General features: G+C 40.3%; 1 long non-coding RNA gene across 1 annotated transcript; it reads right to left on the reverse strand.

Annotated features, from left to right (window-relative positions):
• Positions 1-3,319: 3,319 nt before the first annotated feature.
• Positions 3,320-5,990, reverse strand: LOC125712587 (uncharacterized). The gene is made up of 2 exons (XR_007383345.1): positions 5,494-5,990; positions 3,320-4,353 (listed from the first exon to the last, which is right to left on the reverse strand). It is a non-coding gene; the product is annotated as an uncharacterized LOC125712587 (long non-coding RNA).
• Positions 5,991-18,178: the final 12,188 nt, after the last annotated feature.

Consider the following 18,178-nt stretch of genomic DNA (forward strand, 5'->3'; position numbering starts at 1 on the left):
AAGCGGTGGCTTTTGAATGAATTGTCTGTGTTTATTTTCACACACGTGGCCGACAGATACAGGAGATACGAATGTGAGGCCGATGACCTACTTGCACGGATATGACGGATGTCGAAAAGACTGTCAGTCGAGCTCTTACCAAAGTTTATTTATTTGCCAAATCTGGTCTGTGGTGCTGGATGGGGGGGGGGCATGAAATGGGATTACTGGGATTACCAGAGTTCCTGCTGACAGGACACAGGGATGCCCCTCTCTCTGTGTCTGCCGGTACAAAGGGGTAGGTCTGGGGAACTTATTCACGTCTCTGCACAAATGTGGCACCTGCAAATTCATTCACAACATCCACACCAGCAGCATAGCTCCTTCAGCCTTTCAGCTGCTTATCAAGTACGGGACGACTGGGGGGGCGGGTTCAGGACTGGGGACACCCCCAGAACAGGGTGTCAGTTCCAGGCTGGGCACACACTCACACTCAAGCTATGGTCATTTGAAATATGAGTGTTAAATATTTGGTAGCGCTTTACATGACTGAACCTTCATAATGCTTTTATATTTCACTCATAAAACGTTCAGTACACCTTCATAATATATTCATTAAGTATTCAGAATTCATTCATAAACATTAGGGATACCTTTACATCCTAAAATCCCTTAACAGTTGCAATATATTTTACTAACAAACATTATATAACAATAACAATAACAAACATTATAATTGTATAATCATGTAATGTTTGTTATTAATGCATATTAAAGCTAATAAGGGATGTTACGATGTTAAGTTGTTCTTGCATGCCGTTTATGAGTGTTCTATGAATGCATTATGAATGCATTATGAAGATGCACTGAATGTTCTATGAATGCAGAATGAATGCATTATGAAGGTGTACTCAATGTAAAGGGCTACATTCTAAGTATACATGCACATGCCTTTGTGAATGTCAGGTGTGTCACATGCAGTATCATGCAGCCCAGTGCATCACAGAGCCCAGCGTGTCATGCAGCTCAGTGTGTCACATAGCCCGAGGTGTCATGCAGCCCAGTGCATCACATAGCCCAAGGTGTCATGCAGCCCAGTGCATCACATAGCCCGGCGTGTCATGCAGCCCAGAGCATCCCATAGGCCAGCATGTCATGTAGCCCAGTGCGTCACATAGCCCGGCATGTCATGCAGCTCAGTGTGTCACATAGCCCGAGGTGTCATGCAGCCCAGTGCATCACATAGCCCGAGGTGTCATGCAACCCAGTGCGTCACATAGCCAGGTGTGTCATGCAGGCCAGCGCATCCCATAAACCAGCATGTCATGCAGCCCAGAGTGTCACCCAACCCATAATGTCACGCAGCCCATAATGTCCTGCATCCCAGAGTGTCATGGAGCCCACAATGTCACGCAGCCCTAAGTATAACACAGCCCAGTGTGTCATGCAGCCCATGATGTCACGCAGGTCAGAGTTTCATACAGCCCAGTGTGTCACACAGCCCGTTGTGTCAGGCAGCCCTACATGCACATGTTCACGCAGCTGACAAATCTGCAAGCAGCACACAGTGCCTGAAACAGTCTGCCTCCCCACACAGAGGGCCACCTGAAACCCAAGACGGGTATAACCACTAGATGGTAAGCATCCTTCCCCAGTGAATGGCTTTTTCTGTCTGATTTAACAAACATCCTATTATGAGCTGCGACTGATTGTGTGGCCCCCTTTCACAGCGATGAGATCAAGTCCTTTTCTATGCTGCAGACATCTGCTGGTACTTCCTGGATGCCCAGGAACACGGCAGAGAGGCAGCCCTTTAACCTGATCACGTAGGTATTCTGCTTTCAGTCTTTCAGAATGTTTTGTTGGTTTTATTTACAAAGCAGGTGTTTTATAACCATTAGACTAATACAGCCCCCGTCTCTGGGCTGAAAGCAAATAGAAACAAGCTAACAGCTAAGTGACCCCCCCCACCCCCGCCCACCCCTCAATGGAACCATCTGGTGACATGATTTTTAAAAAAATGACGGTGTGAAGGGGGAGCTGTTTACCTTAGGCCACATGCTTCTGTTTCATGGCAAACCGACTGATACCAGACCTGCTAGCATGAGCCATTTTTGTCCAGTTGCATTGTCAGAGATTTCTGTAGTGTGTGTAGCATTAGTGAATCTGTTTAACATGATGGTCTGTCTGCTTGACATGGACCGGAGTAAGACCTGCTTTGGATGGATGGATGGATGGATGGATGGAAATTCTACTGTGTGTATTTACTCACCTTGTTTTGAAATTTAAAAATAAATGATGGAAAGGTTCTTTTCTACAAGGTATATATATATATATATATATATATATATATATATATATATATATATATATATATATATAATAGATTACAGTTGAAAGACAACACTACTTTATTTTCACAGCGATATTGCATTTCTAGTCATTTCCACCATTTATATATAAAGATAGTAAATCCTCAGCTCGTGAAACATGGGAAGTTCTTGGGGTTAACGATTTATACAATTATAAAGCTTAGTAAAACCATCATTCTTCTTTTTCTGATGCGACATTTGGGTAAAAACTGAATGCCTGCATCAGTGTTATATTTAACGTACATCTAATCCATTCACGAAGTGAAAGTAAATTTAATTTAAATGTAGAACACTAGAAAAAGTATAAATTACACACAATTACCGCAATGGAGTCTGATTGTTGCAAAGTTTCAAAATTCAGCATAAATTCTCAGCTCTAGTCCAAATTCATGCTCATTTCACATATGCAACAAAAAAAAATCTTTAATCAGAGCAATTTTTGTGCAAGTTTTTAAAAACGGTGTTTTCACAACGGTGAGTTTGTTTTATGTCTGAGGAAAAGAATAAATACTTTTAAATACCGATTGTTAACAGTCGTAGCTACTGGGTAACAATCAAACAATGATTTTTCTTTTGTTTCTTAGCAAATACACTGTAAACCCGGATAAGTTCAATCCACTTAAATCGTTTGAGGAAACCGATTCCCTTCAAATGATTTGAGTAATCAACCCAAAACCAAAAATCAACTGATTTAGTAGAGTAAACTTAAAAGTAAAATTGTCACAATGTACTATATTGAGTCATCACTACCTAAACTGTTTAAGTATTCAATATTTTAAAAATAATTTGTTTAAGTACAGTTAACTTAATACTAATAGAAAAAACTCAATTGTTTAAGTGGTGCTAATATTACAAAACTCATTTTTTTGCATATTGTTTAATTAAAAGCGTCTTTTAATTAAATGTATTATTATTACTAAAACTTAATATGTCAAGGCAAACACACTCAAAACCAAAGAACACTAAAGTGTTTTTTTTTTTTACTTTATTTATAACAAAACAAGACTTTTGTTTTCCTTTGAACAGTATTACAATTTTTACACATGGCGCTTCTAAGAAAACATTTCTTTCAGAAACATTATTTCAATATTTCAGTTATTCCAAGACACTTTTTGACAAGAACTTATTTGTGGTCTCTGAGGTAGTTTTTTTTTCACAGTAAGTGAAACAAGTGCACAATTGAACTTCATATAAAACATTTTCTTTAAAACAATCCTTTTAAACAGATAAAACTGTGTATCACAAGTAAAGAACTTTGGTGTGACACTCTGGGTAACAAGTTGTAACAGTAAAACTTATTTCCACAAATATTTTAACTTGGAAAAATAAAAACTATGGAATAAGGAATGGCCCCAGCGAGACAATGAAATTAAAGGAATAGGTCACTGATTTTACATAAGATATGTTCTTACCTTAGCTTTGACGAGTTGATGTGTACCAGTTTTGTCTTTGTGCGTGCCCTCAGTCATGCAAATGGAGCAAAGCCTCAAAGTGACACTCTTCCAAGTTTAGTTTAACTAAATTTAATGTGTGGATTTTCTAAGCCGATAAGAAGGGGTACTATATTACAAGGTGTAATAACACTGTAGGAGCACTTCTTCATCCCCCCAGTAACTCAGTCTATGCTTCAGAGTGCACTAGGGTTACTGGTATGCATCAACTCTTCAAAGCTAAGGTAAGAACATATCTCAGTATCTCACATTGAAAGCTCATTTTTTAGCCTTTGGAGTTTTGGAGGAGGATCGTTTCGTCCCAGATTCAGCATAATCTGCTGGATAAACAGGAAGGTATTCTTCATGCACTTTGGGTACTCCAAGTGGAGTGCATAAGTCAGTCCGAACAGGAGACACATTGCCAAAGGAAGACTGCAGATGGAATCCATAACCACATTGCCCTCTAGAAGGATCCCCAGTTGGGAGGGGTTCAGTTCTTGCTCTGGACTTCCGTTTTCACCATTGAAGATGATTCCTATTGGGATTTCAAGGTCACCATCAGCAGCATTCTACAGAGGGGGGAAAAACAGTGAGTTAACCTGTTGGTGGAGAGTAACACAAGTATAAAAGGTCAAAGTATTGTATTTCTATAAATGCTGTTTATTATTTAAGTACAAGTTAATTGTAAAAAAAAAAAAAAAAAAAAAAAAAAAAAAACGGAAAATCTGGGGAATCTGTAAGGCTTATTGTCATTATACAACTGTATAATGAAGTTTGTCCTCTGCATTTTACATTTGAAATAAAGATGATGAGCTTCATCTAACACCGTCCATTGGTTCACTCTTCTACTCTGGTCCACTTGTAAAGGTACCCACAGACAAATAAACAAAAACCAAGGCACTCTGTCTGTTATGAAAAAGTTACAAGCCTTTATTTTATCATGGCCTTCAATTAAAAAAATTACCCAATGCATTTCAGCCAAGGTGGCTTTTATCAGAGTGCAGAAACAAAATGTTTTGTTATCTGTGGGTACCTTTACAATTTTACATTTACCAAATGGACCATCCTGTGTAATATTTTCTCACATTTAACTGCATGTTATGCACGGTGCTTCATAACACTGTTGAGGGACACACACACAGCTCTCTCTCTCTCTCTCTGCGTGTCTCTGTCTCTCTCGCTCTCTTTCTAATAACTTCATTATTAACTGCATTAGTCTGCTATCAACGGCTCAAGCCTCCATCGCCAGCTTTAAAATGACGTTTTGGAACTCGCAAAAGAGTCGTTGGATGAGATGCGGAAGAAATAATCCTACTCACAATAGCGATTTAAGTAGAAAAACCGGACGAATCCCTTGAAATATATCATCTGATCGATGTCTTGATGTGTGGCAACCGTAGTATAAGCGGAATAATTGACTCCGGGCCGTTGATTATTAGAAAAATAATGCACACCCGAGGTGTAACGGCCACGACGCGAATCACCACCTCGGGTGTGCATTATTTTTCTAATAATCAACGGCCCGTCGTCAATTATTCCTTACATAATAAATACTTTTCACTACTTTGCGGATTTCACTTATTGCGGGTTGTTTTTGGGACGTAACGCGGTAAACGAGGGTTCACTGTAGATTGAATTAGCGTGCACATTTGCGTAATGTAACATGCAACTATTTTTGCTTAACGTTGAAATACAAAGATTTAACTCACCAGTTTGCGTGAAGGTTTGAGGAAAAGTACTCCCTATCGACTGAAGACTGAAACAAACATGTCCAAGCCCTGGCAAAACCACCAAAAACGACTTGTCTTCATTTCTTCTGACAAACAAGTCCAGAAGTCTCTTCGGTTCCAGCGGGAAAAATATGGGAGGGGCAACAAAAACTTAAAAATAGTGAAAGTACTTTCAACTAAACATAATCAGTAAACATCAAATTTACTTTTATTATTTGATTGTTGAGTTTAAAACTTATTCTCTTATAAAAATTGAACTTAAACTATTTATTAGAATAAACTTAAAATAGAAAGAACCATGTTAAATGTATTCATTTTAGTGCATCACATGCAAAACAATATAGGTTAAGTGCAAAAAGCTTCAACCAATGAGTTCTGTCTGACACAGTAATATGATTTTAGTTTTACAGAGAAAATTAATTACCATCAGTGATTATAGCTAAACCATTTGAATGCAAATAACTTTTGGGATTACAGTGTAGCAGAGCTAGTAATTTATAATGGGGCATTTTGTCTGGCTGTGGGTATGAAATATGCATCAACACCCGCTAATATTCCTCCGAGTAAAAGTCAGGGCTCTAATTGATTTACACGCCGCCGTTTGGCCAGGAAGTTTTCCGTCGCACTGACGGATTGTCAAGCGCGGCGGCGGCGGGTTTAATACCCCGACAAACATCTCGGCGGCAAACTCCAGCTGGATAATAAAACTCGTGCTGCCGGAGCACCTTTCACTGGGGAGCGAGGATTTGCTGCTTAAGTGAGACGGCCTCCCCCTTTATGCGCTCCTGGGAAGCGCGAATAATGAACCAATCCTTTTAATGGCGAATTATACCCGCTTCTGCTTCCCGAAGGCGAAGACCTTGCAAATTGACGTATCTGTCTTGTGAGGTTTTTACGGGCACGTAATGGCCTTTTACAATATTAATATGGGAGCGGTGCATTTAGCGGAGAGTGGCAGGCTGGAGGGACGTCCTGTGGTTTACATTAGGGGCACTGGGGACCGGCCAATCCGACCCAAGCCGTCCCAGTTTCCTCCTTCAGCTTGAGGATTTGTTCTAAATCCAGCTTTAAGAAATGTCGTTTCCCCTGTGGTGAAATGAAACTTCTTTTACTGCCCACCCCCCCCCCCCAACCCTTACATGTTTATATACGTATAACGCTGACAGTGAAGCACAGCTTCCCCTCCATGTCCCTCCTGTTGAAGATGTGGCTCTTTGACTCCGGCAGCTAAAAGCTTAGCCGCCTAGCCCTCACCCACACCGCCGCTCTAAACACTGATTAAAGCGGACTGGATGTCACATCTTGTTATAACATGAGACAGAAGACACTTTCCTGGGAGATTTAAAACAAAAAAAAGAGCACAACACAAAGCACACGCTGATGGATCCTCCCAGCAGAAGGAAAGCCCCCCCCCCCCCCCCCCCCCCCACTAAATCTTGTCTGGAGGAGGATTTTTTTTTTTTTTTGTCAGCCGAGGTACAATCGACTTGTAAACTCTTCTGGCACGAAGACAGATGGGCTGATACTGAATCCCTGCCCTCACACCCCAGCAGAGATATCGTGAGGAGAGGCTCCCAGGAACCAAGCCACACATTCCGGCGTTTCCAGGCCGGACGCATGGCGAGCGCCGTGAAGCAAAGGCTGCCCTGCGGATGAAGAAAGCAAATCGACCTGAAACAGAAACCTTAAGCGCTGCACTTTACACAACACAGCACAGGAAAATAATTTCTCTATCCCGATAATAAAAATGGGCGAGGCAGAGGAAGGGGGCAAAGAAGGGTAACTGCCAAGGAGGGGTGGGGGCTGCCCTGTTGAGTAAATTTTAGATTTAAAAGCTCTTCTGTCAAGCGTTTTTATGGACTTGTTTACATCTGGTACTTTATGGTCATTATTTGCCTCGGAGGTCAAAGAAATATAGACAGGTCAGTACGCTCACCTTTGAGTCTCTTTGACAGTTGTTATGGTTACCCGAGGACAAATGAGCACAACTGTTGTTAGCGCAGCGGGAAAATGTATAAATATTGATTAAAAAACTTAGCAGATACTGGGCAAAAAGTGACCTTTTTCTCACCCTTTTAGGGAAGCCGTCAGAAATACGTCGACTGTTTTTTCAGGGGAGGCAATTAATTCATAATTCAGACCCCCGAACCAAGCTAATTATCGTTTCTTATTCCCTGGTATTTTGACAAGAAACGTTTGCTGCCTTTTCACGTAAATCTACGCTTTGCTGGTGGTACACTTACCGTTATTAATGGGACGCTCTAAAAGCGTCCTTTAATGGGCTCGCCGGACACAGCCGACAAGTATGTTTATGTAATCGGCTCCGCAAGGAAAACAAAAATCAATAAAATCACCTGCGAATTCCTCTGCAAAATGGTGAGTTCCAGTCAGCTCAGAAGGTGCCACTTTTACAAAACATACAGTAGCTTAGTGAAGGAATTGACAATATCATTTTAAAATGATAATAATAATTTTTATATATAATAAACCTGCGATCATTTTAAACACAGTTTACACACAAACACACTCATATACTGTATATATACACATTCATTATAAAATAGGTTAAAGAGAAATGAAATTCTACATCATAATTGTGTCATTATAGTAATACACTTAAGCACATATGAATTTTTGCAGACTAAGAAAAATTTAAGTGATATGATCTTTATATTGTTTTAAAACAATGTAAAACATTTTAAACGTATAAATCTAATTTTCATCTAATTTATTCTTTAAGTCACCTAAGTCACATATATTTAGTTGAACCAAAAAGCCATATGATGCAAAAATCCAAATGTGACTATTGTATAATTTTTTTAACATCTGCAACGGCATAACTGAATGACAGACACTTAATCGAATACAAACTGAAAATATTGCAAACGTGACAGTTTTTTGAAAGACGTAAAAAGAGGGAACATGAAGCTGCAAAATTCTGGAAGGAACATAATCCACTCTTTGTCCTGGGGGAGGGACACAATGCAGACATTTGTTGCGGTCACGGTTGGTCAGGCTACAGATTTTATAGGAGAAAAAGCTACTTTTCAATAATAACTTGCTAGATGTTTCTTGTAATGTATAGTTATGTTACCAAACCGAGAGCTGAGTCTGAACTGTGTTTCTCCTGAACACAAAACATCATACTAACAAAAATATGTGGGTTTTCAAAGCATCTCTGTTGCGTTGTTTCTTCTTCAGGTAGAAATCATTTCACATTTGCAGGCAGACAGGAATGATCCAGTAATATCTAGACCACTTATTTTATAATAGGTCAACTAACATTTACATTTCCCAGCAGGTCATATAAAAGTTTTTTTTTAATACTTAAAGCAGATTATGACACCCATCAAATGTACTTTGTTAAACTGTTCCATGACCTATGCACGGTATCAGGGTAAACTAAAAACCAACAGTCATGTCGGAGCAAAACGACTGGAAGGCAGAAGCAAACAGATCGGTGATGCAGCTTTATGTTAGTCCTGCTGGTCAGGCGCCTGACGTGTGACTGGAATTAACGCTAACTCACAAGTGATCAATCATTTCAAAGGTAAACTGCAGTCCGCCTCTCTCTTCCAGCACTCTCTGTACAATGCGTACAATGCTGATACTGATTTAAAAGCCTTTCAAGTTAAAATTATGATTTTTCTGTATATGCATTGAATTGGCACAATAGCTGATGCGAATAGCCAGCCAATTACTGAAATGAATGGGTCGGGTGCAAGCCAGAACTTCATTCTAGAACTTCGGATCGCCCATATGGCCTTTCTGTCCAATGAAAATTCAGGGATCTTTTCGTTAGTCTTCAGAACAAGCCGCTGCCAAGTTATTAATCACAAACAAGCTGGACGTGTCGCATTGTCATTGTTTATGTTCTCACATCCTCCTGCCCTGATCTTCATTGTTTTATAAAGGACCCTCCAACCTGATCAAGAAGGGCTGCTGTAGAACATGTTGGCACGAAATGTGCTTGAAAATATAATCTCATTCAGGTTTGCAAATAAATATTTCTTCACAGCTAAACTTTATACATAACTCAGGGAGCGTTTTATTTTATATTTGGCAAGAAGCTGAAAAATTTGTTTTGCCAAATCATTTATTTTATAGCCTCTTTCCGTCCATAAAGGCAAGCCAGTCCAGACAAGCAGGACCCCCTTTGAAGTGCTATTTTAATTTGATTAATATTTAGTTCCATCCTGTTATTATGCACTTTTCCTTGTGCATTTTTAAACGGCCAACACAAAGTGTCCCACACAGGCAAAACAAATGCTGCATTTTAAATGAATAAGCAAGATTGATTTAAGAGCCCTTTCAGGCAGTGAGCAAGCCCCCTCCCACCCCAAAAGGAAAACCCCAAGGTTAATTATTTAAAGTGAGTGATCTTTCCCGCAACAAATATTTTTTGTTTCAATGAGGCATGGAGCGGCGTGCAGGAGCCGAAATGGTCTTTGATGAGCCAAAGTCATTTCGCTGACTTTTATCCGAGTTCTTTTATCCTCAGTCACACGTGGGGTCTGGTCCTCAAGGAGGTTCCTCCTTCTCAGGTTCACGTCGGAACATCAAAACGAGTAGCCACCCAAAGCTGCATTTCCATTATTCAGATGATTTATTTATTTAAATCTACGTTATTGTCCTGCTGCCCAAGGTTTGATGTCTCAGGGCCGACGGGGAGACATGACAAGGCCGCTCCGAGCAGACCGAGGGCTACAGCACCTGCCAGATCTGTCTGCTTTTTCTTTTAAATAAAATTCCTGCTCCCTTAGATTCTGACTGAATGTTATACTTTTCAAACTCCAAAAAAAAAAATCTCCCCTTATCTCACCTGAATTCCACTGATGAATCAGTTTCTCCTTATATGCCGGATTGTACTCCTTACACACAAAACCCAAATACCTGTCAACGCCGAGGACAGAACCGCATCCAGAACTGGCACTGTGTCAGGCTCGGTTTTAACCCTGGGAGAGACACAGTGCTAACACAGCCCCCCCACCCCACACAGCCACACACACAAAGGGGTGCCTACGCAAGCTTTCTGCCGATGTGGTATAGATGCACAGCGCCAGGACCGTGCAAGTGAGGGTGTGCTGTAGACCGACGATATCCTCAGATGCTGAAAAACTGAAGAAGTCAGGGGATAAAGCTATTGAAGTATTCACTGTGTGTGTGTGTGTGTGTGTATACATGTGTATGCACAGTATATATGTATGTATGTGTATGTACAGTATACATGTATGTATGTATGAGTGCATGAGTGTATATTGATATAAGTAAATAAAATAATTAAATATATATAAGCATTTAATTAGTTAACATATGTGGTCTTATGTCCCCCCCATTCAGCTTCAGAATTGCTGTCACGGCTACACAGCCTTGAGGCTCCCCTTCCTGTGTCGCCATTAAAGTTTCAGGCAGTAGCCGTACTGGAGAGATGCCGAGTTACTGGTGTTTCTCATGCCGGCAGCAGGATGCTTGCAGTGTTCCCCCCGCCCCCCCCTCAAGGCAGGCCCCGAGCCACAGCATGTCAGACACTGCACTTCAAGTCGGGGTGGGGGATTCATCAGTGGCAACAACACACACAATCAGTCAGTCCACAACGAGCATGTGAGGGCGACTGTGGGGCGGCGCCGGAGCACTGGGGGATTTCAGCATGGCGTATTTCCAAAGTCTCATGCAGCTTTCATATCATTTTATTTTCAAAGTTGTATGCAGATTTATAAATAGCCAGCATTAACTTGACCAATATCAACATGATTAACAAAAAAAATCTATTGATCACAGATGCCCAGTGTGTGTATAAAGAAACACAAGATGATCCAGGTATGTATGTTCAGGGTGCATCTACTCACCTCTGAGCACCAATCAACCGCCCCCACCCAGGGATACGCCTTGAGGTTCAGTGACGCTGAGCATGCTGGGAGCTGAGTGGTGTACGCACCCAAAAACAATACAGGCAGATGCACAGCTCAAGTCAGAAGCTCCAAACTAGTTCTCATGAATGAAAGAGCAAACAGCTGAGCAAACAATTAGCTCGTAATTATTATTAAATTTAAATAACCATTATTTCATCTCGAGGCCTCTTCATGATATAAATAACACCATGCACACATTTCATTGCTGACAGGCCTGGAGTGGCGTGACAATGCAGTTTTCTTGGCACATTTAAAAGCTTTATGTCGGCCGCAAATGGGCTTTGACTAATAGTAAACACCGTAGTTTGGGTCTCGGCTCACTTTGGTACGTACACCGACTCGCCAAAATGATTTCATTCGCATGGACGTAAGTAACACAATTAACTTCTACATGGCGTGAACTGAAAGATCTGAAAGAATATTTCCTTGCGCAATATTCCTGACTCTAACACCGCCTGCCACAGCCCGGCTGGTCTGGCTGCCCCCCCCTCGCGGCCGCCCCCCCCCCGCAGGCACTCCGGCACTGGAGACTGACCAGCCCAGGGCAGAAGGGGTGGTTTGGCCTCCGATTGATGATGCGAATGTCGGCTCCCTGGGACAGTGTACTGCTGACTAGCTGAGTGGTAGGTTTCCGAACAAAATACCCGAAACTACATTTATTTCACCAATAATATCTTATCCCAATAACTGATGAATTCCATTATATTTAAGGCAAAACTACGTAAAAGAAAACGAAATTGCTTAGCTAGACAACATTTATTTCCCTAAACCAATTTAGAAATATTATTTCCCATATTTAGGCTGGCTTTCGGGAAAAGCTGTCCTGTATCATGCGGACGATATAGTCTAAATAATTTATTGTCATAATATTTTGTCTAATAGAAATTTACACTGTGGGACACAAGTGGTAGATATATAATGAGTAGAATGCATATGCCTACTACCTCAGTGCTTTACTTCTCAATAATGAATTCTGTTATCATTCATCTCAAATTTCTACATTAGACATGAGGAATAGACATCAGTGTCCAAGGATTCTGTTTTCCTTTCATACAGCCGAGTCAAGCAAATATTTTTACTTTAATTCCTGTTTTCATGTCCTTTAGAAATGTGGTAAAGTACATTTTCACAATTTGACAAGAAAAATAATATCTTTGGCAGAAGCGTGCAGTAATTGATTGTGCAGTAATTGATTGTGCAGTAATTGATTGTGCAGTAATTGATTGATAGGGCTTCATTATCTTTTTTGTTTCCTGCACAATCTCTGAAATCCACTTACTCAATGTATTGATTCTTTTAATCTGTTCAGCAGTTCAAAATACATTTGTAAAGCAGACCAAAAGTAAACCCTTTCCATTGTTTTCAATGGGTATTTATTTCTTGCATAAGAAGCAAATATTAATTCTCATACGGAAAGTGCAACATGAATATCTTGCCTCACAGTTTCCTGTGTCCAGTTCATTTGGGGGGGGGGGTCTATAAAAATGGCCCTTATTTTTTTTCTACTATATTATAAATATACTGATTTATTCAAATAACGTATCACACTTTCTTGCCGTATCTTTGCATATGACTGTGCATGAGTTAATAATTCTAATATTGCACAGAACAGTGGAATCTGGCAAAGACACAACTGCAAAATAACAAGATTCCAGTTTCTTAACATATTAACATAATAGGGGAAGAATAGGTTTGTATGACAATAAATTTCATTCGTTCTGAGAATGCAGTGCTTGTGACTCATGAAACCATTCGTTTCGTGAAACTGATTGAACGACTTCAAGTGGCTGTAACGTGAGCACCGCAGCACAGCGAGCTGACAGCCATGTGAACGTGATGTCAACGAGCGCCGCGCAGCCAAGCAGACACTAAAGTGCTGCACATGTCACGTGAACGAGGCTATTATAACGAGGGTTATAAACAGGAACATAAACACTGGCAACTAAGGGGCCAAAATACTCCATGACCTTGCATTGACTGAACTAATGTTTTTCTGCTATTATACCTGCTAGCAATTAGAAATATTTTTTGCTATTTGTTTTATGCAATTTAAACAGCCTGGCACCAAGGCTTTCAATTGAATTTAATCCATCCATCAATCCATCCACACATTCATCATCCCACCCCTTATCCAGGACAAATAATCTTTATACTTCCATGCCATAAGAGCACCATTTGCAAAGCGTCACACCTAATGTTTAAAAGTTGTTAAAATAACAGGAACTCTCTCTTGAAAATGTCTAGTTGTTCGGCTGCAGAAATTTCCCGTGATCCACCGAAGACTGAAAAATATGGAGCTATTGAAAGGTTCCTTCCGTTCTGTGACTTATCCCTGAATCATTTCTGCTTTTACATACCTCGGATGAAGCGAGGGGAGAGCAGAGGTGTGACACTGCTTAGCGTAAGAAGTTTATTTTGGTTGCCATGGAAATTATCTGCCTCACTGGGTTCCTCTCACCCTTAACCTGCTGTCAGACAGGCCTTCATTTATTACGGTGGATCTGCATTGGTTGGTATAAATGCTCTTGTGTTTCTTTCTCCGGCTTACTTGAGATCCACCGCAGTGTCATTTCATCAGCGTAGGGCAATGATCTGAAGGGGATTTCCATGAATGGGTGTTTACATTAGCGCTGGAAAAACAGCCCCCCAGAATGAGCGTGAAACACCCAGGGCTTGCATGGCACGACTGACTGCAGCTACACGCTGCTGAATTGCCGAATTGTGTTATTTACGCCCAGTTTGGCTGGCCGGCAGGAATATGCCTGGATGTAATGTGGATCTGTTTTTAGCAAGAGCAAATTTAGATTTGAATCCGGGGTCAGAGGTTCCCATCCACAGTCCCTCCCTTCCCCCTCCATCATGTGCAGAGCAGAAGATGGCTGCATCTCTGGGTCGCACCGTCCAGTCAGACAGCTGTTATTTAACACCCCTAACAGATCCATAAGGAAGGTGGTGATGGAGGATGAAGGGACGTGCGTCTACCCCCACTTAGAGAAAGACCATGTCGAAAAGCTTGTGCAGGAGCATCTTAGATCTCTTAGATGACAAAATCTACTCATGCACCACTTTTTATATATACTTGCAGTACCTTCCAGAAGCTAGTTTAATGTCCATTGAGATAATTTTGCTGAATTTATTGGAAATATGACATGACGATACAACAGTATTTCATCTGCAGAAATGCCGATGGCGTGTATGTGAGCTGTGCCAGGACACATGCAGCAGTGAAATATATTTACAGTGATATTACATGTGTATAATATCAAAAAAGTCAATGAAGTTTTGAATAAAAGGCAGACCTCTCAGTAATCCGCTTTCCTCTTACAGTCCAAAGACATGCATTTAAGCTAAGTGTCATTTCTAAATTATCTGTGTTATACATGTGGGTGCCCCGTGATGGACAGGCGTCCCAAGGGCTGCACTGCCTGGGACAGGGTCCATGGCCACGCCCTCCTGAATGGGGTGCTTGGTAGATGGAGATACATATAAAATCTACAGATGATCTAATGCGTTATTCCAGCTACATATTAATCTCATTGGGGCCCCATATCCCAGCAGCTCCAGTTTTGCACAAAAAACTGGGAACTTACCACCATACTTACCAATATCTGTCCGTTTTTCCTAATAGCAATAGTTTGAAACATCCGAACAAGTTTGAACTTTACGGTTTTTCTGCATCTGGCTATTTACAACCGTGCTCTGGAAGGCTCCTTGTTTGTAGATTTTATATAACAAATGACATATGGTAAATATATATATATATATGGAGTGCATAGCTGCTAGAAGTACGATAATGGTGTTTATCTTCGACAGCATCTTCACCCTCTTGAGAATAACACAGACACAAGCTCTCAGACTGTAGTCTTATTGCTCAGTGGCTGAAATGAACCTTCAGCACATTTCTCAGACCACGTTCCCCACGAACATAATGTCTCTAATGTCAATCAAGACGTTATTGTTATTCAAAGCATTCAACACACGAGCACAACTCCTCCTAAGTTTGCTAACATCACTCAATTAATGGATGAGGTGGAGGCTTGTCCCTGACTGTATCAAGGTAACTGTCTCACAATAACAGTGTTTACTGTACCCATCACGCATGACTGAGATGGTCAGAGCAAGAATTAATGGAACCATTTGAAGACACACGTGGTTGTTAATATAATATGACATGTTTAAAAATCGTTTGGGGGTTACAATAAACAAACACTGTTAATCTTTATAGTGTAAAAGCTGAACGCTGCTCTATAAAACGAATCATATAAAAGTCTGACCAGGAAGCAAGGGAGACTGAGTTTAATATCTACATTTACATTTTTAAAGAGTCTATCTTTTGTATTAGCATTAGCTAATGCAATAACATTAGAAAATAAACCTCTTTGTAAGTTATGAAAGGCCTGGCGAGAAGCTAAACTAGCTATGCCCTCTCTTATCGAACATGTGCAAACGGTGATTTCGTTCTATAAAAAACACACGTTTATTTAACCTGACACACTTTTCTTCTGAATGCATTGTTTTTTGTTGATTTAAAAACTTGAATTAGCAAGTCAATTTATTATGTGCTATGAAAAATGCAAAATGCTACACACCTACACTATCAGAATTTAAAATTTAACGTTGAGGGATACGACTTAAAGCCCTGAATTTTGCCAGACATTTTAAAAAGGCAGCTATTTCTAAAAACAATACAAAGGACACAACTGCTGAAATAGGGAAAGTTTCACGGCCGGACTAATTACTATAATTATTCTGCATTTGGTTTTGTCTTAGGGAAGATGTGGCATTTTGACATTGATTTAATTTGACTGTTTAACTGTGCATTCGTGCATCTCATGATTATATCTCAAATGCAGGACAAGGACCATTGTTTTCAGTCTTGTAGGCCGTTTTTGAGTGTTGCAGGCCTATGGTTTAACATTAGTATAATATTTCCGTGTAGAAGTAAAATTCACCATCACCAAAAACTAACTTTTGAAAATAACCTTTAGGCAAACAAATACAGTTACACATCCTTCCTCCTAGCTGTGTTTCAACTGGTTGTGGACAGATTATTAGTCCTAAAGTTCACAGATGCTGTTTAATTAATTTATTTTTATTAAGATTTTCTTAAGACGTGTAAGATAAGATAAATCGTACATTTGCAACGCAGATTTGCGTACGTCATTTCGCATTAAATGATATTAAAAATCATACTACGTAAAAGCACTACTATACTTTCTAAATCAGTTTTTCTAGGAACAATTACTAATAATAAAAACTAATCTACCTATGCGCAATAGCATAGCAAAATGCTATCTTTGGCCGTTCCAAAAAAGGCGTTTAAGACGTTTTAATTTGCTTACAACTGTTAACGCTCCCATCTTTTTACTGTGCAGGCTTTTACCAGCGTATTATTATGGTTGCATACTGTGCATTAAATGTCACCATCTAATGAGAACAAAGCGGGCGTCGGAGCGGGGTGACCCTGCCTGGCTGCTTGCTGTAACGCTGCGTGACACTGCGCCTCCCAAACACGCCAGCATTATCTGTTTGCTACCGTCTGCAGACAAATACTCTGCCAAAACACAAAATGCATCGCTTTCTTTACATTGATCATATTGTTCTCAACGAAAACCAACATACGGATCTCATGTTCGTGCTCCGAAACTATTATTCTCCCAACGATTTCATTTATCCGAGTTATTAATCTGCGAGCGTTTAATCGATTGATATGAATAATCGATTGATATGAAAACTCAGACCTTTGTTTTGGGTCATGTGCCCGACATACTTAACGTGAATAATCTTTTTGCCTACATATATAGGCATATAACTGAACGTGTTATATAAAATGCCAGGGAATCACTCAAAATCAAAGCCAATCCAGTTACCCCAACGAATAGGCTAAATGTGTAAATTATGCTACTTGAGACCCGGTAGTAGTAAGCAAATCGACAGGCACATTAAGACAAGATTATTCGATATTTCTTTGATTTAAAGGAGACCATCCTGATACCTGAAAGGCATTAAGCTTCCTGCCCTGTTTCGTTGTACTACTCACTCGGAGCATCAGCAAACTAACACTTGTAAGTACTGCCATAGAAAACAATGAGCATGCTTGTGAAAATGCGGCATAATATGCATCTTTCATATTTATTTTCTTGCCTTTGACCTGTCGTCACGGTTTATCGTGACGTTCAGAAATTAGGACCGCATACTGCGCCTGCTGTGCTTAAAAGATTCTCTATGAGGAACCGGCAGCTCAGAGGAGGAATTAAAGAGGAATTAAATGTTGCGCGGTTTAAAGATTAATGAACAAGTCTGAATGCTGCAGATTGCTGAAAACGATAACGTGCTAATTGGGTCCGGCACCTAAAGCACCGATGACAGAATAGACTGTGCATCTATAATGCATTGCATTTTCTAATTTTACACTGTAACAGGAACTTGAATTTTTAGATTCACGGACGCAGTTGAAGAAGCGTCGATGTCACAGTACTGCGGGCAGCTTTTGAGCGTCGGATTTTCCGCTGATCAGATTATAAAATTGTGCTTAATCCTTACTCGATCTGCCGCTGTCCTCCTGAGTTCAATATTACTAATGTAAAATCTATTGGCTGCTTTTAACAGATGCCTAAATCTCCTCAATCCGATTTTTCGTAATACTTTCACTATTGTTAAATCCTTTCTGATGGCCTTTTGCGTTTGTTTTGGAAAAAAGAAAGTGTGGCGTGTTATACCTTGGCCTACCATACAGCACATAGGCCAAATAAAAG

The sequence above is a fragment of the Brienomyrus brachyistius genome, chromosome 2 (genome assembly GCF_023856365.1).
Source record: "Brienomyrus brachyistius isolate T26 chromosome 2, BBRACH_0.4, whole genome shotgun sequence".
Lineage (NCBI taxonomy): Eukaryota > Metazoa > Chordata > Actinopteri > Osteoglossiformes > Mormyridae > Brienomyrus > Brienomyrus brachyistius.